General features: G+C 39.3%; 1 non-coding gene across 1 annotated transcript; it reads left to right on the forward strand.

The window, feature by feature from the left end:
• Nucleotides 1-22,267: 22,267 nt before the first annotated feature.
• On the forward strand, nt 22,268-22,355 carry TRNAL-AAG (transfer RNA leucine (anticodon AAG)). The gene has a single exon. It is a non-coding gene; the product is annotated as a tRNA-Leu (tRNA).
• Nucleotides 22,356-23,436: the final 1,081 nt, after the last annotated feature.

Below are 23,436 nucleotides of genomic sequence, written 5' to 3' on the forward strand. Positions count from 1 at the left end.
GTAGATGAAGCACTAACAGGAGGCTTTAAAATTTTCAGTCTAGTGTCCTTCGTTTGGTAGAAAAATCCAATGGTACAAGACAGCTTTTCCTTGCCAATATCTCTCTTTTGCAACGAGCTGCGCATTGGAAAATTCAGGGCTATGCCGTGTAGATGATGGCCTAACAGGAGGCTTTAAAATTTTCTTTCTAGTGTCCTTCGTTTGGGAGAAAAATGCAAAGGTACAAGACAGCTTTTCCTTGCCAATATCTCTCTTTTGCAAAGAGCTGCGCATTGGAAAATTCAGGGCTATGCCATGTAGATGATGGCCTAACAGGAGGCTTTAAAATTTTCTTTCTAGTGTCCTTCGTTTGGGAGAAAAATGCAAAGGTACAAGACAGCTTTTCCTTGCCAATATCTCTCTTTTGCAAAGAGCTGCGCATTGGAAAATTCAGGGCTATGCCGTGTAGATGATGGCCTAACAGGATGCTTTAAAATTTCCTTTCTAGTGTCCTTCGTTTGGGAGAAAAATGCAAAGGTACAAGACAGCTTTTCCTTGCCAATATCTCTCTTTTGCAAAGAGCTGCGCATTGGAAAATTCAGGGCTATGCCGTGTAGATGATGGCCTAACAGGAGGCTTTAAAATTTTCTTTCTAGTGTCCTTCGTTTGGGAGAAAAATGCAAAGGTACAAGACAGCTTTTCCTTGCCAATATCTCTCTTTTGCAAAGAGCTGCGCATTGGAAAATTCAGGGCTATGCCGTGTAGATGATGGCCTTACAGGAGGCTTTAAAATTTTCTTTCTAGTGTCCTTCGTTTGCGAGAAAAATGCAAAGGTACAAGACAGCTTTTCCTTGCCAATATCTCTCTTTTGCAAAGAGCTACGCATTGGAAAATTCAGGGCTATACCGTGTAGATATAGCACTAACAGGAGGCTTTAAAATTTTCATTCTAGTGTCCTTCGTTTGGGAGAAAAATCCAATGGTACAAGACAGCTTTTCCTTGCCAATATCTCTCTTTTGCAAAGAGCTGCGCATTGGAAAATTCAGGGCTATGCCGTGTAGATGATGGCCTAACAGGAGGCTTTAAAATTTTCTTTCTAGTGTCCTTCGTTTGGGAGAAAAATGCAAAGGTACAAGACAGCTTTTCCTTGCCAATATCTCTCTTTTGCAAAGAGCTACGCATTGGAAAATTCAGGGCTATACCGTGTAGATGAAGCACTAACAGGAGGCTTTAAAATTTTCATTCTAGTGTCCTTCGTTTGGGAGAAAAATGCAAAGGTACAAGACAGCTTTTCCTTGCCAATATCTCTCTTTTGCAAAGAGCTACGCATTGTAAAATTCAGGGCTATACCGTGTAGATGAAGCACTAACAGGAGGCTTTAAAATTTTCAGTCTAGTGTCCTTCGTTTGGTAGAAAAATCCAATGGTACAAGACAGCTTTTCCTTGCCAATATCTCTCTTTTGCAAAGAGCTGCGCATTGGAAAATTCAGGGCTATGCCGTGTAGATGATGGCCTAACAGGAGGCTTTAAAATTTTCTTTCTAGTGTCCTACGTTTGGGAGAAAAATGCAAAGGTACAAGACAGCTTTTCCTTGCCAATATCTCTCTTTTGCAAAGAGCTGCGCATTGGAAAATTCAGGGCTATTCCGTGTAGATGATGGCCTAACAGGAGGCTTTAAAATTTTCTTTCTAGTGTCCTTCGTTTGGGAGAAAAATGCAAAGGTACAAGACAGCTTTTCCTTGCCAATATCTCTCTTTTGCAAAGAGCTGCGCATTGGAAAATTCAGGGCTATGCCGTGTAGATGATGGCCTAACAGGAGGCTTTAAAATTTTCTTTCTAGTGTCCTTCGTTTGGGAGAAAAATGCAAAGGTACAAGACAGCTTTTCCTTGCCAATATCTCTCTTTTGCAAAGAGCTGCGCATTGGAAAATTCAGGGCTATGCCGTGTAGATGATGGCCTAACAGGAGGCTTTAAAATTTTCTTTCTAGTGTCCTTCGTTTGGGAGAAAAATGCAAAGGTACAAGACAGCTTTTCCTTGCCAATATCTCTCTTTTGCAAAGAGCTGCGCATTGGAAAATTCAGGGCTATGCCGTGTAGATGATGGCCTAACAGGAGGCTTTAAAATTTTCTTTCTAGTGTCCTTCGTTTGTGAGAAAAATGCAAAGGTACAAGACAGCTTTTCCTTGCCAATATCTCTATTTTGCAAAGAGCTACGCATTGGAAAATTCAGGGCTATACCGTGTAGATATAGCACTAACAGGAGGCTTTAAAATTTTCATTTTAGTGTCCTTCGTTTGGGAGAAAAATCCAAAGGTACAAGACAGCTTTTCCTTGCCAATATCTCTCTTTTGCAAAGAGCTGCGCATTGGAAAATTCAGGGCTATGCCGTGTAGATGATGGCCTAACAGGAGGCTTTAAAATTTTCTTTCTAGTGTCCTTCGTTTGGGAGAAAAATGCAAAGGTACAAGACAGCTTTTCCTTGCCAATATCTCTCTTTTGCAAAGAGCTGCGCATTGGAAAATTCAGGGCTATGCCGTGTAGATGATGGCCTAACAGGAGGCTTTAAAATTTTCTTTCTAGTGTCCTTCGTTTGGAAGAAAAATGCAAAGGTACAAGACAGCTTTTCCTTGCCAATATCTCTCTTTTGCAAAGAGCTACGCATTGGAAAATCCAGGGCTATACCGTGTAGATGAAGCACTAACAGGAGGCTTTAAAATTTTCATTCTAGTGTCCTTCGTTTGGGAGAAAAAATGCTAAGGTACAAGACAGCTTTTCCTTGCCAATATCTCTCTTTTGCAAAGAGCTGCGCATTGGAAAATTCAGGGCTATGCCGTGTAGATGATGGCCTAACAGGAGGCTTTAAAATTTTCTTTCTAGTGTCCTTCGTTTGGGAGAAAAATGCAAAGGTACAAGACAGCTTTTCCTTGCCAATATCTCTCTTTTGCAAAGAGCTACGCATTGGAAAATTCAGGGCTATACCGTGTAGATGAAGCACTAACAGGAGGCTTTAAAATTTTCATTCTAGTGTCCTTCGTTTGGGAGAAAAATGCAAAGGTACAAGACAGCTTTTCCTTGCCAATATCTCTCTTTTGCAAAGAGCTGCGCATTGGAAAATTCAGGGCTATGCCGTGTAGATGATGGCCTAACAGGAGGCTTTAAAATTTTCTTTCTAGTGTCCTTCGTTTGGGAGAAAAATGCAAAGGTACAAGACAGCTTTTCCTTGCCAATATCTCTCTTTTGCAAAGAGCTACGCATTGGAAAATTCAGGGCTATACCGTGTAGATGAAGCACTAACAGGAGGCTTTAAAATTTTCATTCTAGTGTCCTTCGTTTGGGAGAAAAATGCAAAGGTACAAGACAGCTTTTCCTTGCCAATATCTCTCTTTTGCAAAGAGCTACGCATTGGAAAATTCAGGGCTATACCGTGTAGATGAAGCACTAACAGGAGGCTTTAAAATTTTCAGTCTAGTGTCCTTCGTTTGGTAGAAAAATCCAATGGTACAAGACAGCTTTTCCTTGCCAATATCTCTCTTTTGCAAAGAGCTGCGCATTGGAAAATTCAGGGCTATGCCGTGTAGATGATGGCCTACCAGGAGGCTTTAAAATTTTCTTTCTAGTGTCCTTCGTTTGGGAGAAAAATGCAAAGGTACAAGACAGCTTTTCCTTGCCAATATCTCTCTTTTGCAAAGAGCTACGCATTGGAAAATTCAGGGCTATACCGTGTAGATGAAGCACTAACAGGAGGCTTTAAAATTTTCATTCTAGTGTCCTTCGTTTGGTAGAAAAATCCAATGGTACAAGACAGCTTTTCCTTGCCAATATCTCTCTTTTGCAAAGAGCTGCGCATTGGAAAATTCAGGGCTATGCCGTGTAGATGATGGCCTAACAGGAGGCTTTAAAATTTTCTTTCTAGTGTCCTTCGTTTGGGAGAAAAATGCAAAGGTACAAGACAGCTTTTCCTTGCCAATATCTCTCTTTTGCAAAGAGCTACGCATTGGAAAATTCAGGGCTATACCGTGTAGATATAGCACTAACAGGAGGCTTTACAATTTTCATTCTAGTGTCCTTCGTTTGGGAGAAAAATCCAATGGTACAAGACAGCTTTTCCTTGCCAATATCTCTCGTTTGCAAAGAGCTGCGCATTGGAAAATTCAGGGCTATGCCGTGTAGATGATGGCCTAACAGGAGGCTTTAAAATTTTCTTTCTAGTGTCCTTCGTTTGGGAGAAAAATGCAAAGGTACAAGACAGCTTTTCCTTGCCAATATCTCTCTTTTGCAAAGAGCTGCGCATTGGAAAATTCAGGGCTATGCCGTGTAGATGATGGCCTAACAGGAGGCTTTAAAATTTTCTTTCTAGTGTCCTTCGTTTGGGAGAAAAATGCAAAGGTACAAGACAGCTTTTCCTTGCCAATATCTCTCTTTTGCAAAGAGCTGCGCATTGGAAAATTCAGGGCTATGCCGTGTAGATGATGGCCTAACAGGAGGCTTTAAAATTTTCTTTCTAGTGTCCTTCGTTTGTGAGAAAAATGCAAAGGTACAAGACAGCTTTTCCTTGCCAATATCTCTATTTTGCAAAGAGCTACGCATTGGAAAATTCAGGGCTATACCGTGTAGATATAGCACTAACAGGAGGCTTTAAAATTTTCATTTTAGTGTCCTTCGTTTGGGAGAAAAATCCAAAGGTACAAGACAGCTTTTCCTTGCCAATATCTCTCTTTTGCAAAGAGCTGCGCATTGGAAAATTCAGGGCTATGCCGTGTAGATGATGGCCTAACAGGAGGCTTTAAAATTTTCTTTCTAGTGTCCTTCGTTTGGGAGAAAAATGCAAAGGTACAAGACAGCTTTTCCTTGCCAATATCTCTCTTTTGCAAAGAGCTGCGCATTGGAAAATTCAGGGCTATGCCGTGTAGATGATGGCCTAACAGGAGGCTTTAAAATTTTCTTTCTAGTGTCCTTCGTTTGGAAGAAAAATGCAAAGGTACAAGACAGCTTTTCCTTGCCAATATCTCTCTTTTGCAAAGAGCTACGCATTGGAAAATCCAGGGCTATACCGTGTAGATGAAGCACTAACAGGAGGCTTTAAAATTTTCATTCTAGTGTCCTTCGTTTGGGAGAAAAATGCTAAGGTACAAGACAGCTTTTCCTTGCCAATATCTCTCTTTTGCAAAGAGCTGCGCATTGGAAAATTCAGGGCTATGCCGTGTAGATGATGGCCTAACAGGAGGCTTTAAAATTTTCTTTCTAGTGTCCTTCGTTTGGGAGAAAAATGCAAAGGTACAAGACAGCTTTTCCTTGCCAATATCTCTCTTTTGCAAAGAGCTACGCATTGGAAAATTCAGGGCTATACCGTGTAGATGAAGCACTAACAGGAGGCTTTAAAATTTTCATTCTAGTGTCCTTCGTTTGGGAGAAAAATGCAAAGGTACAAGACAGCTTTTCCTTGCCAATATCTCTCTTTTGCAAAGAGCTGCGCATTGGAAAATTCAGGGCTATGCCGTGTAGATGATGGCCTAACAGGAGGCTTTAAAATTTTCTTTCTAGTGTCCTTCGTTTGGGAGAAAAATGCAAAGGTACAAGACAGCTTTTCCTTGCCAATATCTCTCTTTTGCAAAGAGCTACGCATTGGAAAATTCAGGGCTATACCGTGTAGATGAAGCACTAACAGGAGGCTTTAAAATTTTCATTCTAGTGTCCTTCGTTTGGGAGAAAAATGCAAAGGTACAAGACAGCTTTTCCTTGCCAATATCTCTCTTTTGCAAAGAGCTACGCATTGGAAAATTCAGGGCTATACCGTGTAGATGAAGCACTAACAGGAGGCTTTAAAATTTTCAGTCTAGTGTCCTTCGTTTGGTAGAAAAATCCAATGGTACAAGACAGCTTTTCCTTGCCAATATCTCTCTTTTGCAAAGAGCTGCGCATTGGAAAATTCAGGGCTATGCCGTGTAGATGATGGCCTACCAGGAGGCTTTAAAATTTTCTTTCTAGTGTCCTTCGTTTGGGAGAAAAATGCAAAGGTACAAGACAGCTTTTCCTTGCCAATATCTCTCTTTTGCAAAGAGCATCGCATTGGAAAATTCAGGGCTATGCCGTGTAGATGATGGCCTAACTGGAGGCTTTAAAATTTTCTTTCTAGTGTCCTTCGTTTGGGAGAAAAATGCAAAGGTACAAGACAGCTTTTCCTTGCCAATATCTCTCTTTTGCAAAGAGCTGCGCATTGGAAAATTCAGGGCTATGCCGTGTAGATGATGGCCTAACAGGAGGCTATAAAATTTTCTTTCTAGTGTCCTTCGTTTGGGAGAAAAATGCAAAGGTACAAGACAGCTTTTCCTTGCCAATATCTCTCTTTTGCAAAGAGCTGCGCATTGGAAAATTCAGGGCTATGCCGTGTAGATGATGGCCTAACAGGAGGCTTTAAAATTTTCTTTCTAGTGTCCTTCGTTTGGGAGAAAAATGCAAAGGTACAAGACAGCTTTTCCTTGCCAATATCTCTCTTTTGCAAAGAGCTACGCATTGGAAAATTCAGGGCTATACCGTGTAGATATAGCACTAACAGGAGGCTTTAAAATTTTCATTCTAGTGTCCTTCGTTTGGGAGAAAAATCCAATGGTACAAGACAGCTTTTCCTTGCCAATATCTCTCTTTTGCAAAGAGCTGCGCATTGGAAAATTCAGGGCTATGCCGTGTAGATGATGGCCTAACAGGAGGCTTTAAAATTTTCTTTCTAGTGTCCTTCGTTTGGGAGAAAAATGCAAAGGTACAAGACAGCTTTTCCTTGCCAATATCTCTCTTTTGCAAAGAGCTACGCATTGGAAAATTCAGGGCTATACCGTGTAGATGAAGCACTAACAGAAGGCTTTAAAATTTTCAGTCTAGTGTCCTTCGTTTGGTAGAAAAATCCAATGGTACAAGACAGCTTTTCCTTGCCAATATCTCTCTTTTGCAAAGAGCTGCGCATTGGAAAATTCAGGGCTATGCCGTGTAGATGATGGCCTAACAGGAGGCTTTAAAATTTTCTTTCTAGTGTCCTTCGTTTGGGAGAAAAATGCAAAGGTACAAGACAGCTTTTCCTTGCCAATATCTCTCTTTTGCAAAGAGCTGCGCATTGGAAAATTCAGGGCTATGCCGTGTAGATGATGGCCTAACAGGAGGCTTTAAAATTTTCTTTCTAGTGTCCTTCGTTTGGGAGAAAAATGCAAAGGTACAAGACAGCTTTTCCTTGCCAATATCTCTCTTTTGCAAAGAGCTGCGCATTGGAAAATTCAGGGCTATGCCGTGTAGATGATGGCCTAACAGGAGGATTTAAAATTTTCTTTCTAGTGTCCTTCGTTTGCGAGAAAAATGCAAAGGTACAAGACAGCTTTTCCTTGCCAATATCTCTCTTTTGCAAAGAGCTACGCATTGGAAAATTCAGGGCTATACCGTGTAGATATAGCACTAACAGGAGGCTTTAAAATTTTCATTCTAGTGTCCTTCGTTTGGGAGAAAAATCCAATGGTACAAGACAGCTTTTCCTTGCCAATATCTCTCTTTTGCAAAGAGCTGCGCATTGGAAAATTCAGGGCTATGCCGTGTAGATGATGGCCTAACAGGAGCCTTTAAAATTTTCTTTCTAGTGTCCTTCGTTTGGGAGAAAAATGCAAAGGTACAAGACAGCTTTTCCTTGCCAATATCTCTCTTTTGCAAAGAGCTACGCATTGGAAAATTCAGGGCTATACCGTGTAGATGAAGCACTAACAGGAGGCTTTAAATTTTTCATTCTAGTGTCCTTCGTTTGGGAGAAAAATGCAAAGGTACAAGACAGCTTTTCCTTGCCAATATCTCTCTTTTGCAAAGAGCTACGCATTGTAAAATTCAGGGCTATACCGTGTAGATGAAGCACTAACAGGAGGCTTTAAAATTTTCAGTCTAGTGTCCTTCGTTTGGTAGAAAAATCCAAAGGTACAAGACAGCTTTTCCTTGCCAATATCTCTCTTTTGCAAAGAGCTACGCATTGGAAAATTCAGGGTTATACCGTGTAGATGAAGCACTAACAGGAGGCTTTAAAATTTTCATTCTAGTGTCCTTCGTTTGGGAGAAAAATGCAAAGGTACAAGACAGCTTTTCCTTGCCAATATCTCTCTTTTGCAAAGAGCTACGCATTGGAAAATTCAGGGCTATACCGTGTAGATGAAGCACTAACAGGAGGCTTTAAAATTTTCAGTCTAGTGTCCTTCGTTTGGTAGAAAAATCCAATGGTACAAGACAGCTTTTCCTTGCCAATATCTCTCTTTTGCAAAGAGCTGCGCATTGGAAAATTCAGGGCTATGCCGTGTAGATGATGGCCTACCAGGAGGCTTTAAAATTTTCTTTCTAGTGTCCTTCGTTTGGGAGAAAAATGCAAAGGTACAAGACAGCTTTTCCTTGCCAATATCTCTCTTTTGCAAAGAGCATCGCATTGGAAAATTCAGGGCTATGCCGTGTAGATGATGGCCTAACTGGAGGCTTTAAAATTTTCTTTCTAGTGTCCTTCGTTTGGGAGAAAAATGCAAAGGTACAAGACAGCTTTTCCTTGCCAATATCTCTCTTTTGCAAAGAGCTGCGCATTGGAAAATTCAGGGCTATGCCGTGTAGATGATGGCCTAACAGGAGGCTATAAAATTTTCTTTCTAGTGTCCTTCGTTTGGGAGAAAAATGCAAAGGTACAAGACAGCTTTTCCTTGCCAATATCTCTCTTTTGCAAAGAGCTGCGCATTGGAAAATTCAGGGCTATGCCGTGTAGATGATGGCCTAACAGGAGGCTTTAAAATTTTCTTTCTAGTGTCCTTCGTTTGGGAGAAAAATGCAAAGGTACAAGACAGCTTTTCCTTGCCAATATCTCTCTTTTGCAAAGAGCTACGCATTGGAAAATTCAGGGCTATACCGTGTAGATATAGCACTAACAGGAGGCTTTAAAATTTTCATTCTAGTGTCCTTCGTTTGGGAGAAAAATCCAATGGTACAAGACAGCTTTTCCTTGCCAATATCTCTCTTTTGCAAAGAGCTGCGCATTGGAAAATTCAGGGCTATGCCGTGTAGATGATGGCCTAACAGGAGGCTTTAAAATTTTCTTTCTAGTGTCCTTCGTTTGGGAGAAAAATGCAAAGGTACAAGACAGCTTTTCCTTGCCAATATCTCTCTTTTGCAAAGAGCTACGCATTGGAAAATTCAGGGCTATACCGTGTAGATGAAGCACTAACAGAAGGCTTTAAAATTTTCAGTCTAGTGTCCTTCGTTTGGTAGAAAAATCCAATGGTACAAGACAGCTTTTCCTTGCCAATATCTCTCTTTTGCAAAGAGCTGCGCATTGGAAAATTCAGGGCTATGCCGTGTAGATGATGGCCTAACAGGAGGCTTTAAAATTTTCTTTCTAGTGTCCTTCGTTTGGGAGAAAAATGCAAAGGTACAAGACAGCTTTTCCTTGCCAATATCTCTCTTTTGCAAAGAGCTGCGCATTGGAAAATTCAGGGCTATGCCGTGTAGATGATGGCCTAACAGGAGGCTTTAAAATTTTCTTTCTAGTGTCCTTCGTTTGGGAGAAAAATGCAAAGGTACAAGACAGCTTTTCCTTGCCAATATCTCTCTTTTGCAAAGAGCTGCGCATTGGAAAATTCAGGGCTATGCCGTGTAGATGATGGCCTAACAGGAGGCTTTAAAATTTTCTTTCTAGTGTCCTTCGTTTGGGAGAAAAATGCAAAGGTACAAGACAGCTTTTCCTTGCCAATATCTCTCTTTTGCAAAGAGCTGCGCATTGGAAAATTCAGGGCTATGCCGTGTAGATGATGGCCTAACAGGAGGATTTAAAATTTTCTTTCTAGTGTCCTTCGTTTGCGAGAAAAATGCAAAGGTACAAGACAGCTTTTCCTTGCCAATATCTCTCTTTTGCAAAGAGCTACGCATTGGAAAATTCAGGGCTATACCGTGTAGATATAGCACTAACAGGAGGCTTTAAAATTTTCATTCTAGTGTCCTTCGTTTTGGAGAAAAATCCAATGGTACAAGACAGCTTTTCCTTGCCAATATCTCTCTTTTGCAAAGAGCTGCGCATTGGAAAATTCAGGGCTATGCCGTGTAGATGATGGCCTAACAGGAGCCTTTAAAATTTTCTTTCTAGTGTCCTTCGTTTGGGAGAAAAATGCAAAGGTACAAGACAGCTTTTCCTTGCCAATATCTCTCTTTTGCAAAGAGCTACGCATTGGAAAATTCAGGGCTATACCGTGTAGATGAAGCACTAACAGGAGGCTTTAAATTTTTCATTCTAGTGTCCTTCGTTTGGGAGAAAAATGCAAAGGTACAAGACAGCTTTTCCTTGCCAATATCTCTCTTTTGCAAAGAGCTACGCATTGTAAAATTCAGGGCTATACCGTGTAGATGAAGCACTAACAGGAGGCTTTAAAATTTTCAGTCTAGTGTCCTTCGTTTGGTAGAAAAATCCAATGGTACAAGACAGCTTTTCCTTGCCAATATCTCTCTTTTGCAAAGAGCTGCGCATTGGAAAATTCAGGGCTATGCCGTGTAGATGATGGCCTACCAGGAGGCTTTAAAATTTTCTTTCTAGTGTCCTTCGTTTGGGAGAAAAATGCAAAGGTACAAGACAGCTTTTCCTTGCCAATATCTCTCTTTTGCAAAGAGCATCGCATTGGAAAATTCAGGGCTATGCCGTGTAGATGATGGCCTAACTGGAGGCTTTAAAATTTTCTTTCTAGTGTCCTTCGTTTGGGAGAAAAATGCAAAGGTACAAGACAGCTTTTCCTTGCCAATATCTCTCTTTTGCAAAGAGCTGCGCATTGGAAAATTCAGGGCTATGCCGTGTAGATGATGGCCTAACAGGAGGCTATAAAATTTTCTTTCTAGTGTCCTTCGTTTGGGAGAAAAATGCAAAGGTACAAGACAGCTTTTCCTTGCCAATATCTCTCTTTTGCAAAGAGCTGCGCATTGGAAAATTCAGGGCTATGCCGTGTAGATGATGGCCTAACAGGAGGCTTTAAAATTTTCTTTCTAGTGTCCTTCGTTTGGGAGAAAAATGCAAAGGTACAAGACAGCTTTTCCTTGCCAATATCTCTCTTTTGCAAAGAGCTACGCATTGGAAAATTCAGGGCTATACCGTGTAGATATAGCACTAACAGGAGGCTTTAAAATTTTCATTCTAGTGTCCTTCGTTTGGGAGAAAAATCCAATGGTACAAGACAGCTTTTCCTTGCCAATATCTCTCTTTTGCAAAGAGCTGCGCATTGGAAAATTCAGGGCTATGCCGTGTAGATGATGGCCTAACAGGAGGCTTTAAAATTTTCTTTCTAGTGTCCTTCGTTTGGGAGAAAAATGCAAAGGTACAAGACAGCTTTTCCTTGCCAATATCTCTCTTTTGCAAAGAGCTACGCATTGGAAAATTCAGGGCTATACCGTGTAGATGAAGCACTAACAGAAGGCTTTAAAATTTTCAGTCTAGTGTCCTTCGTTTGGTAGAAAAATCCAATGGTACAAGACAGCTTTTCCTTGCCAATATCTCTCTTTTGCAAAGAGCTGCGCATTGGAAAATTCAGGGCTATGCCGTGTAGATGATGGCCTAACAGGAGGCTTTAAAATTTTCTTTCTAGTGTCCTTCGTTTGGGAGAAAAATGCAAAGGTACAAGACAGCTTTTCCTTGCCAATATCTCTCTTTTGCAAAGAGCTGCGCATTGGAAAATTCAGGGCTATGCCGTGTAGATGATGGCCTAACAGGAGGCTTTAAAATTTTCTTTCTAGTGTCCTTCGTTTGGGAGAAAAATGCAAAGGTACAAGACAGCTTTTCCTTGCCAATATCTCTCTTTTGCAAAGAGCTGCGCATTGGAAAATTCAGGGCTATGCCGTGTAGATGATGGCCTAACAGGAGGCTTTAAAATTTTCTTTCTAGTGTCCTTCGTTTGGGAGAAAAATGCAAAGGTACAAGACAGCTTTTCCTTGCCAATATCTCTCTTTTGCAAAGAGCTGCGCATTGGAAAATTCAGGGCTATGCCGTGTAGATGATGGCCTAACAGGAGGATTTAAAATTTTCTTTCTAGTGTCCTTCGTTTGCGAGAAAAATGCAAAGGTACAAGACAGCTTTTCCTTGCCAATATCTCTCTTTTGCAAAGAGCTACGCATTGGAAAATTCAGGGCTATACCGTGTAGATATAGCACTAACAGGAGGCTTTAAAATTTTCATTCTAGTGTCCTTCGTTTGGGAGAAAAATCCAATGGTACAAGACAGCTTTTCCTTGCCAATATCTCTCTTTTGCAAAGAGCTGCGCATTGGAAAATTCAGGGCTATGCCGTGTAGATGATGGCCTAACAGGAGCCTTTAAAATTTTCTTTCTAGTGTCCTTCATTTGGGAGAAAAATGCAAAGGTACAAGACAGCTTTTCCTTGCCAATATCTCTCTTTTGCAAAGAGCTACGCATTGGAAAATTCAGGGCTATACCGTGTAGATGAAGCACTAACAGGAGGCTTTAAATTTTTCATTCTAGTGTCCTTCGTTTGGGAGAAAAATGCAAAGGTACAAGACAGCTTTTCCTTGCCAATATCTCTCTTTTGCAAAGAGCTACGCATTGTAAAATTCAGGGCTATACCGTGTAGATGAAGCACTAACAGGAGGCTTTAAAATTTTCAGTCTAGTGTCCTTCGTTTGGTAGAAAAATCCAATGGTACAAGACAGCTTTTCCTTGCCAATATCTCTCTTTTGCAAAGAGCTGCGCATTGGAAAATTCAGGGCTATGCCGTGTAGATGATGGCCTAACAGGAGGCTTTAAAATTTTCTTTCTAGTGTCCTTCGTTTGGGAGAAAAATGCAAAGGTACAAGACAACTTTTCCTTGCCAATATCTCTCTTTTGCAAAAAGCTGCGCATTGGAAAATTCAGGGCTATGCCATGTAGATGATGGCCTAACAGGAGGCTTTAAAATTTTCTTTCTAGTGTCCTTCGTTTGGGAGAAAAATGCAAAGGTACAAGACAGCTTTTCCTTGCCAATATCTCTCTTTTGCAAAGAGCTGCGCATTGGAAAATTCAGGGCTATTCCGTGTAGATGATGGCCTAACAGGATGCTTTAAAATTTTCTTTCTAGTGTCCTTCGTTTGGGAGAAAAATGCAAAGGTACAAGACAGCTTTTCCTTGCCAATATCTCTCTTTTGCAAAGAGCTGCGCATTGGAAAATTCAGGGCTATGCCGTGTAGATGATGGCCTAACAGGAGGCTTTAAAATTTTCTTTCTAGTGTCCTTCGTTTGGGAGAAAAATGCAAAGGTACAAGACAGCTTTTCCTTGCCAATATCTCTCTTTTGCAAAGAGCTGCGCATTGGAAAATTCAGGGCTATGCCGTGTAGATGATGGCCTAACAGGAGGCTTTAAAATTTTCTTTCTAGTGTCCTTCGTTTGCGAGAAAAATGCAAAGGTACAAGACAGCTTTTCCTTGCCAAAATCTCTCTTTTGCAAAGAGCTACGCATTGGAAAATTCAGGGCTATACCGTGTAGATATAGCACTAACAGGAGGCTTTAAAATTTTCATTCTAGTGTCCTTCGTTTGGGAGAAAAATCCAATGGTACAAGACAGCTTTTCCTTGCCAATATCTCTCTTTTGCAAAGAGCTGCGCATTGGAAAATTCAGGGCTATGCCGTGTAGATGATGGCCTAACAGGAGGCTTTAAAATTTTCTTTCTAGTGTCCTTCGTTTGGGAGAAAAATGCAAAGGTACAAGACAGCTTTTCCTTGCCAATATCTCTCTTTTGCAAAGAGCTACGCATTGTAAAATTCAGGGCTATACCGTGTAGATGAAGCACTAACAGGAGGCTTTAAAATTTTCAGTCTAGTGTCCTTCGTTTGGTAGAAAAATCCAATGGTACAAGACAGCTTTTCCTTGCCAATATCTCTCTTTTGCAAAGAGCTGCGCATTGGAAAATTCAGGGCTATGCCGTGTAGATGATGGCCTAACAGGAGGCTTTAAAATTTTCTTTCTAGTGTCCTTCGTTTGGGAGAAAAATGCAAAGGTACAAGACAGCTTTTCCTTGCCAATATCTCTCTTTTGCAAAGAGCTGCGCATTGGAAAATTCAGGGCTATGCCGTGTAGATGATGGCCTAACAGGAGGCTTTAAAATTTTCTTTCTAGTGTCCTTCGTTTGGGAGAAAAATGCAAAGGTACAAGACAGCTTTTCCTTGCCAATATCTCTCTTTTGCAAAGAGCTGCGCATTGAAAATTCAGGGCTATGCCGTGTAGATGATGGCCTAACAGGAGGCTTTAAAATTTTCTTTCTAGTGTCCTTCGTTTGGGAGAAAAATGCAAAGGTACAAGACAGCTTTTCCTTGCCAATATCTCTCTTTTGCAAAGAGCTGCGCATTGGAAAATTCAGGGCTATGCCGTGTAGATGATGGCCTAACAGGAGGCTTTAAAATTTTCTTTCTAGTGTCCTTCGTTTGGGAGAAAAATGCAAAGGTACAAGACAGCTTTTCCTTGCCAATATCTCTCTTTTGCAAAGAGCTGCGCATTGGAAAATTCAGGGCTATGCCGTGTAGATGATGGCCTAACAGGAGGCTTTAAAATTTTCTTTCTAGTGTCCTTCGTTTGCGAGAAAAATGCAAAGGTACAAGACAGCTTTTCCTTGCCAATATCTCTCTTTTGCAAAGAGCTGCGCATTGGAAAATTCAGGGCTATGCCGTGTAGATGATGGCCTAACAGGAGGATTTAAAATTTTCTTTCTAGTGTCCTTCGTTTGCGAGAAAAATGCAAAGGTACAAGACAGCTTTTCCTTGCCAATATCTCTCTTTTGCAAAGAGCTACGCATTGGAAAATTCAGGGCTATACCGTGTAGATATAGCACTAACAGGAGGCTTTAAAATTTTCATTCTAGTATCCTTCGTTTGGGAGAAAAATCCAATGGTACAAGACAGCTTTTCCTTGCCAATATCTCTCTTTTGCAAAGAGCTGCGCATTGGAAAATTCAGGGCTATGCCGTGTAGATGATGGCCTAACAGGAGGCTTTAAAATTTTCTTTCTAGTGTCCTTCGTTTGGGAGAAAAATGCAAAGGTACAAGACAGCTTTTCCTTGCCAATATCTCTCTTTTGCAAAGAGCTACGCATTGGAAAATTCAGGGCTATACCGTGTAGATGAAGCACTAACAGGAGGCTTTAAAATTTTCATTCTAGTGTCCTTCGTTTGGTAGAAAAATCCAATGGTACAAGACAGCTTTTCCTTGCCAATATCTCTCTTTTGCAAAGAGCTGCGCATTGGAAAATTCAGGGCTATGCCGTGTAGATGATGGCCTAACAGGAGCCTTTAAAATTTTCTTTCTAGTGTCCTTCGTTTGGGAGAAAAATGCAAAGGTACAAGACAGCTTTTCCTTGCCAATATCTCTCTTTTGCAAAGAGCTACGCATTGGAAAATTCAGGGCTATACCGTGTAGATGAAGCACTAACAGGAGGCTTTAAAATTTTCATTCTAGTGTCCTTCGTTTGGGAGAAAAATGCAAAGGTACAAGACAGCTTTTCCTTGCCAATATCTCTCTTTTGCAAAGAGCTACGCATTGTAAAATTCAGGGCTATACCGTGTAGATGAAGCACTAACAGGAGGCTTTAAAATTTTCAGTCTAGTGTCCTTCGTTTGGTAGAAAAATCCAATGGTACAAGACAGCTTTTCCTTGCCAATATCTCTCTTTTGCAAAGAGCTGCGCATTGGAAAATTCAGGGCTATGCCGTGTAGATGATGGCCTAACAGGAGGCTTTAAAATTTTCTTTCTAGTGTCCTTCGTTTGGGAGAAAAATGCAAAGGTACAAGACAGCTTTTCCTTGCCAATATCTCTCTTTTGCAAAGAGCTGCGCATTGGAAAATTCAGGGCTATGCCATGTAGATGATGGCCTAACAGGAGGCTTTAAAATTTTCTTTCTAGTGTCCTTCGTTTGGGAGAAAAATGCAAAGGTACAAGACAGCTTTTCCTTGCCAATATCTCTCTTTTGCAAAGAGCTGCGCATTGGAAAATTCAGGGCTATGCCGTGTAGATGATGGCCTAACAGGATGCTTTAAAATTTTCTTTCTAGTGTCCTTCGTTTGGGAGAAAAATGCAAAGGTACAAGACAGCTTTTCCTTGCCAATATCTCTCTTTTGCAAAGAGCTGCGCATTGGAAAATTCAGGGCTATGCCGTGTAGATGATGGCCTAACAGGAGGCTTTAAAATTTTCTTTCTAGTGTCCTTCGTTTGGGAGAAAAATGCAAAGGTACAAGACAGCTTTTCCTTGCCAATATCTCTCTTTTGCAAAGAGCTGCGCATTGGAAAATTCAGGGCTATGCCGTGTAGATGATGGCCTAACAGGAGGCTTTAAAATTTTCTTTCTAGTGTCCTTCGTTTGCGAGAAAAATGCAAAGGTACAAGACAGCTTTTCCTTGCCAATATCTCTCTTTTGCAAAGAGCTACGCATTGGAAAATTCAGGGCTATACCGTGTAGATATAGCACTAACAGGAGGCTTTAAAATTTTCATTCTAGTGTCCTTCGTTTGGGAGAAAAATCCAATGGTACAAGACAGCTTTTCCTTGCCAATATCTCTCTTTTGCAAAGAGCTGCGCATTGGAAAATTCAGGGCTATGCCGTGTAGATGATGGCCTAACAGGAGGCTTTAAAATTTTCTTTCTAGTGTCCTTCGTTTGGGAGAAAAATGCAAAGGTACAAGACAGCTTTTCCTTGCCAATATCTCTCTTTTGCAAAGAGCTACGCATTGGAAAATTCAGGGCTATACCGTGTAGATGAAGAACTAACAGGAGGCTTTAAAATTTTCATTCTAGTGTCCTTCGTTTGGGAGAAAAATGCAAAGGTACAAGACAGCTTTTCCTTGCCAATATCTCTCTTTTGCAAAGAGCTACGCATTGTAAAATTCAGGGCTATACCGTGTAGATGAAGCACTAACAGGAGGCTTTAAAATTTTCAGTCTAGTGTCCTTCGTTTGGTAGAAAAATCCAATGGTACAAGACAGCTTTTCCTTGCCAATATCTCTCTTTTGCAAAGAGCTGCGCATTGGAAAATTCAGGGCTATGCCGTGTAGATGATGGCCTAACAGGAGGCTTTAAAATTTTCTTTCTAGTGTCCTTCGTTTGGGAGAAAAATGCAAAGGTACAAGACAGCTTTTCCTTGCCAATATCTCTCTTTTGCAAAGAGCTGCGCATTGGAAAATTCAGGGCTATGCCGTGTAGATGATGGCCTAACAGGAGGCTTTAAAATTTTCTTTCTAGTGTCCTTCGTTTGGGAGAAAAATGCAAAGGTACAAGACAGCTTTTCCTTGCCAATATCTCTCTTTTGCAAAGAGCTGCGCATTGGAAAATTCAGGGCTATGCCGTGTAGATGATGGCCTAACAGGAGGCTTTAAAATTTTCTTTCTAGTGTCCTTCGTTTGGGAGAAAAATGCAAAGGTACAAGACAGCTTTTCCTTGCCAATATCTCTCTTTTGCAAAGAGCTGCGCATTGGAAAATTCAGGGCTATGCCGTGTAGATGATGGCCTAACAGGAGGCTTTAAAATTTTCTTTCTAGTGTCCTTCGTTTGGGAGAAAAATGCAAAGGTACAAGACAGCTTTTCCTTGCCAATATCTCTCTTTTGCAAAGAGCTACGCATTGGAAAATCCAGGGCTATACCATGTAGATGAAGCACTAACAGGAGGCTTTAAAATTTTCATTCTAGTGTCCTTCGTTTGGGAGAAAAATGCTAAGGTACAAGACAGCTTTTCCTTGCCAATATCTCTCTTTTGCAAAGAGCTGCGCATTGGAAAATTCAGGGCTATGCCGTGTAGATGATGGCCTAACAGGAGGCTTTAAAATTTTCTTTCTAGTGTCCTTCGTTTGGGAGAAAAATGCAAAGGTACAAGACAGCTTTTCCTTGCCAATATCTCTCTTTTGCAAAGAGCTGCGCATTGGAAAATTCAGGGCTATACCGTGTAGATGAAGCACTAACAGGAGGCTTTAAAATTTTCATTCTAGTGTCCTTCGTTTGGGAGAAAAATGCAAAGGTACAAGACAGCTTTTCCTTGCCAATATCTCTCTTTTGCAAAGAGCTACGCATTGTAAAATTCAGGGCTATACCGTGTAGATGAAGCACTAACAGGAGGCTTTAACATTTTCAGTCTAGTGTCCTTCGTTTGGTAGAAAAATCCAATGGTACAAGACAGCTTTTCCTTGCCAATATCTCTCTTTTGCAAAGAGCTGCGCATTGGAAAATTCAGGGCTATGCCGTATAGATGATGGCCTAACAGGAGGCTTTAAAATTTTCTTTCTAGTGTCCTTCGTTTGGGAGAAAAATGCAAAGGTACAAGACAGCTTTTCCTTGCCAATATCTCTCTTTTGCAAAGAGCTACGCATTGGAAAATTCAGGGCTATACCGTGTAGATGAAGCACTAACAGGAGGCTTTAAAATTTTCATTCTAGTGTCCTTCGTTTGGGATAAAAATGCTAAGGTACAAGACAGCTTTTCCTTGCCCAGTCAGAGATGGCAAAGTGATTTTCTCCACTAATAAGAAAATCAATAATAATAAAGTCCTTTCTCCTCAATATCTGGTTGATATGATCCAGATGCATGAGATAAAATTCAGCACTGTCTAAGGTGCTGGATTAAGTTTCCAGTTTCTTTGGAGGCATTGGTTCAAAACCTACTGCCGCCATAATTATTTTTCCTAAGAAAAAATAAGTCATTGATGTCAAAGTGTTTTTCTCTGCTAAACAGCAAATCAATAATTTAAAAAATCCTTTCTCATTAATATTTTATGTCAATTTATGTACTTTTTTTAACCTTCCAAAACGTTTTGTACATAATTTAAACACTTTTGGTATGACACTTCTTTTTAAGTATTGATTTAAAAAAATGTTTTTACTGTAATCTGAGCTATATGACCCAGATCTGTGAGCTAAGATTGTCCATGTGGTACCATGGCCGAGCGGTCTAAGGCCACTAAGATGCTAAAATAAAATATTGGTAACTTGAACAGTTCATCATCTGCCCTAGATTTTAAAACAGTTTCTTATAATTTCAAGAGTCTTCTCAAACTTTAAAAATGATATGTATAATAATAAACTATGATCTATGGAGACAAGTTAGGCATGTGGAAGCATGGCTGAGCAGTCTAAGGCACTGGTAAAAAGCTCCAGTCTCTTTGGAGGTGTGGGTTCAAATACCACTGCTGTCATAATTCTTTTCAAGAGAAAACGACAGTCTTTGATGTCAAATTCGTTTTTCTCCACTAAACAGCAAATCAAATATAAAAAATTCTTTCTTATTAATATTGTCTGCTAATTTTGTACCTTTTTATACTTCCTTAACTTTTTGTATTTTAAACACTTAACATGACACTTTCTTTCAAGTACTGATTTAAAACAACTATTTTTTTCCCTAAAATCTCAACTATATGATCCAGAACTGTGAGCTTTCAGGCAGAAGTGTGCATGAGGTGGCATGGCCAAGCATTCTAAGGTGCTGGACTTAGGCTCCAGTCTCTGCTGAGGCATGGGATCAATTCCCACTGCTGCAGTTATGATTTTGCTAATAAAACATCAGTCAGAGATGGCAAAGTGATTTTCTCCACTATTAAAAAAATCAATAATAATAAAGTCCTTTCTCCTCAATATCTGGTCGATATGATCCAGATGCATGAACTAAAATTCAGCACTGTCTAAGGTGCTGGATTAAGGTTCCAGTTTCTTTGGAGGCATTGGTTCAAAACCTACTGCCGCCATAAATATTTTTTCTAAGAAAAAATAAGTCATTGATGTCAAAGTGTTTTTCTCTGCTAAACAGCAAATCAATAATTAAAAAAATCCTTTCTCATTAATATTTTATGTCAATTTATGTACTTTTTTTAACCTTCCAAAACGTTTTGTACATAATTTAAACACTTTTGGTATGACACTTCTTTTTAAGTATTGATTAAAAAAAATGTTTTTACTGTAATCTGAGCTATATGACCCAGATCTGTGAGCTAAGAGTGTCCATGTGGTACCATGGTCGAGCGTTATAAGGCCACTAAGCTGCTAAAATAAAATATTGGTAAATTGAAAAGTTCATCATCTGCCCTAGATTTTAAATCAGTTTATTACAATTTCAAGAGTCTTCTCAAACTTTAAAAATAATATGTATAATAATAAACTATGATCTACGGAGAGAGGTTAGACATGTGGTAGCATGGCTGAGCGGTCTAAAGCGCTATATTAAGGCTCCAGTTTGTTCGGAGGTCTGGGTTCAAATCCCACTGCTGCCATAATTCTTTTCAAGAGAAAACGACAGTCATTGATGTCAAATTCGTTTTTCTCCACTAAACAGCAAATCAAATATAAAAAATTATTTCTTATTAATATTGTCTGCTAATTTTGTACCTTTTTATACTTCCTTAACTTTTTGTATTTTAAACACTTAACATGACACTTTTTTTCAAGTATTGATTTAAACAACATTTTTTTTCCTATAATCTCAACTATATGATCCAGAACAGTGAGCCTTCAGTCAGAAGTGTCCATGTGGTGGCATGGCCTGGCATTCTAAGGTGATGGACTTAGGCTCTCATCACTGCTGAGGCATGGGATCAATTCCCACTGCTGCAATTATGATTTTGCTAATTAAACATCAGTCAGAGATGGCAAAGTGATTTTCTCCACTAATAAGAAAATCAATAATAATAAAGTCCTTTCTCCTCAATATCTGGTTGATATGATCCAGATGCATGAGATAAAATTCAGCACTGTCTAAGGTGCTGGATTAAGGTTCCAGTTTCTTTGGAGGCATTGGTTCAAAACCTACTGCCACCATAATTATTTTTCCTAAGAAAAAATAAGTCATTGATATCAAAGTGTTTTTCTCTGCTAAACAGCAAATCAATAATTTAAAAAATCCTTTCTCATTAATATTTTATGTCAATTTATGTACTTTTTTTAACCTTCCAAAACGTTTTGTACATAATTTAAACACTTTTGGTATGACACTTCTTTTTAAGTATTGATTTAAAAAAATGTTTTTACTGTAATCTGAGCTATATGACCCAGATCTGTGAGCTAAGAGTGTCCATGTGGTACCATGGCCGAGCGGTCTAAGGCAACTAAGATGCTAAAATAAAATATTGGTAACTTGAACAGTTCATCATCTGCCCTAGATTTTAAAACAGTTTCTTATAATTTCAAGAGTCTTCTCAAACTTTAAAAATTATATGTATAATAATAAACTATGATCTATGGAGAGAAGTTAGGCATGTGGAAGCATGGCTGAGCAGTCTAAGGCACTGGTAAAAAGCTTCAGTCTCTTTGGAGGTGTGGGTTCAAATACCACTGCTGTCATAATTCTTTTCAAGAGAAAACGACAGTCTTTGATGTCAAATTCGTTTTTCTCCATTAAACAGCAAATCAAATATAAAAAATTATTTCTTATTAATATTGTCTGCTAATTTTGTACCTTTTTATACTTCCTTAACTTTTTGTATTTTAAACACTTAACATGACACTTTCTTTCAAGTACTGATTTAAAACAACTATTTTTTTCCCTATAATCTCAACTATATGATCCAGAACTGTGAGCTTTCAGGCAGAAGTGTGCATGAGGTGGCATGGCCAAGCATTCTAAGGTGCTGGACTTAGGCTCCAGTCTCTGCTGAGGCATGGGATCAATTCCAACTGCTGCAATTATGATTTTGCTAATAAAACATCAGTCAGAGATGGCAAAGTGATTTTCTCCACTAATAAGAAAATCAATAATAATAAAGTCCTTTCTCCTCAATATCTGGTCGATATGATCCTGATGCATGAACTAAAATTCAGCACTGTCTAAGGTGCTGGATTAAGGTTCCAGTTTCTTTGGAGGCATTGGTTCAAAACCTACTGCCGCCATAATTATTTTTCCTAAGAAAAAATAAGTCATTGATGTCAAAGTGTTTTTCTCTGCTAAACAGCAAATCAATAATTAAAAAAATCCTTTCTCATTAATATTTTATGTCAATTTATGTACTTTTTTTAACCTTCCAAAACGTTTTGTACATAATTTAAACACTTTTGGTATGACACTTCTTTTTAAGTATTGATTTAAAAAAAATGTTTTAACTGTAATCTGAGCTATATGACCCAGATCTGTGAGCTAAGAGTGTCCATGTGGTACCATGGCCGAGCGTTCTAAGGCCACTAAGCTGCTAAAATAAATATTGGTAAATTGAAAAGTTCATCATCTGCCCTAGATTTTAAAACAGTTTATTATAATATCAAGAGTCTTCTCAAACTTTAAAAATAATATGTACAATAATAAACTATGATCTACGCAACTAAGTTAGACATGTGGTATCTTGGCTGAGTGGTCTAAGGCACTGGATTAAGACTCCAGTCTCTTTGGAGGCGTGGGTTCAAATCCCACTGCTGCCATAATTCTTTTCAAGAGAAAACGACAGTCATTGATGTCAAATTCGCTTTTTCTCCACTAAACAGCAAATCAAATATAAAAAATTCTTTCTTATTAATATTGTCTGCTAATTTTGTACCTTTTTATACTTCCTTAACTTTTTGTATTTTAAACACTTAACATGACACTTTTTTTCAAGTATTGATTTAAAACAACATTTTTTTTTCCCTATAATCTCAACTATATGATCCAGAACTGTGAGCTTTCAGTCAGAAGTGTGCATGAGGTGGCATGGCCAAGCATTCTAAGGTGCTGGACTTAGGTTCCAGTCTCTGCTGAGGCATGGGATCAATTCCCACTACTGCAATTATGATTTTGCTAATAAAACATCAGTCAGAGATGGCAAAGTGATTTTCTCCACTAATAAGAAAATCAATAATAATAAAGTCATTTCTCCTCAATATTTGGTTGATATGATCCAGATGCATGAGATAAAATTCAGCAGTGTCTAAGGTGCTGGATTAAGGTTCCAGTTTCTTTGGAGGCATTGGTTCAAAACCTACTGCCGCCATAATTATTTTTCCTAAGAAAAAATAAGTCATTGATGTCAAAGTGTTTTTCTCTGCTAAACAGCAAATCAATAATTTAAAAAATCCTTTCTCATTAATATTTTATGTCAATTTATGTACTTTTTTTAACCTTCCAAAACGTTTTGTACATAATTTAAACACTTTTGGTATGACACTTCTTTTTAAGTATTGATTTAAAAAAATGTTTTTACTGTAATCTGAGCTATATGACCCAGATCTGTGAGCTAAGAGTGTCCATGTGGTACCATGGCCGAGCGGTCTAAGGCAACTAAGATGCTAAAATAAAATATTGGTAACTTGAACAGTTCATCATCTGCCCTAGATTTTAAAACAGTTTCTTATAATTTCAAGAGTCTTCTCAAACTTTAAAAATTATATGTATAATAATAAACTATGATCTATGGAGAGAAGTTAGGCATGTGGAAGCATGGCTGAGCAGTCTAAGGCACTGGTAAAAAGCTTCAGTCTCTTTGGAGGTGTGGGTTCAAATACCACTGCTGTCATAATTCTTTTCAAG

Source organism: Pseudophryne corroboree, chromosome 3, assembly GCF_028390025.1.
Source record: "Pseudophryne corroboree isolate aPseCor3 chromosome 3, aPseCor3.hap2, whole genome shotgun sequence".
NCBI lineage: Eukaryota > Metazoa > Chordata > Amphibia > Anura > Myobatrachidae > Pseudophryne > Pseudophryne corroboree.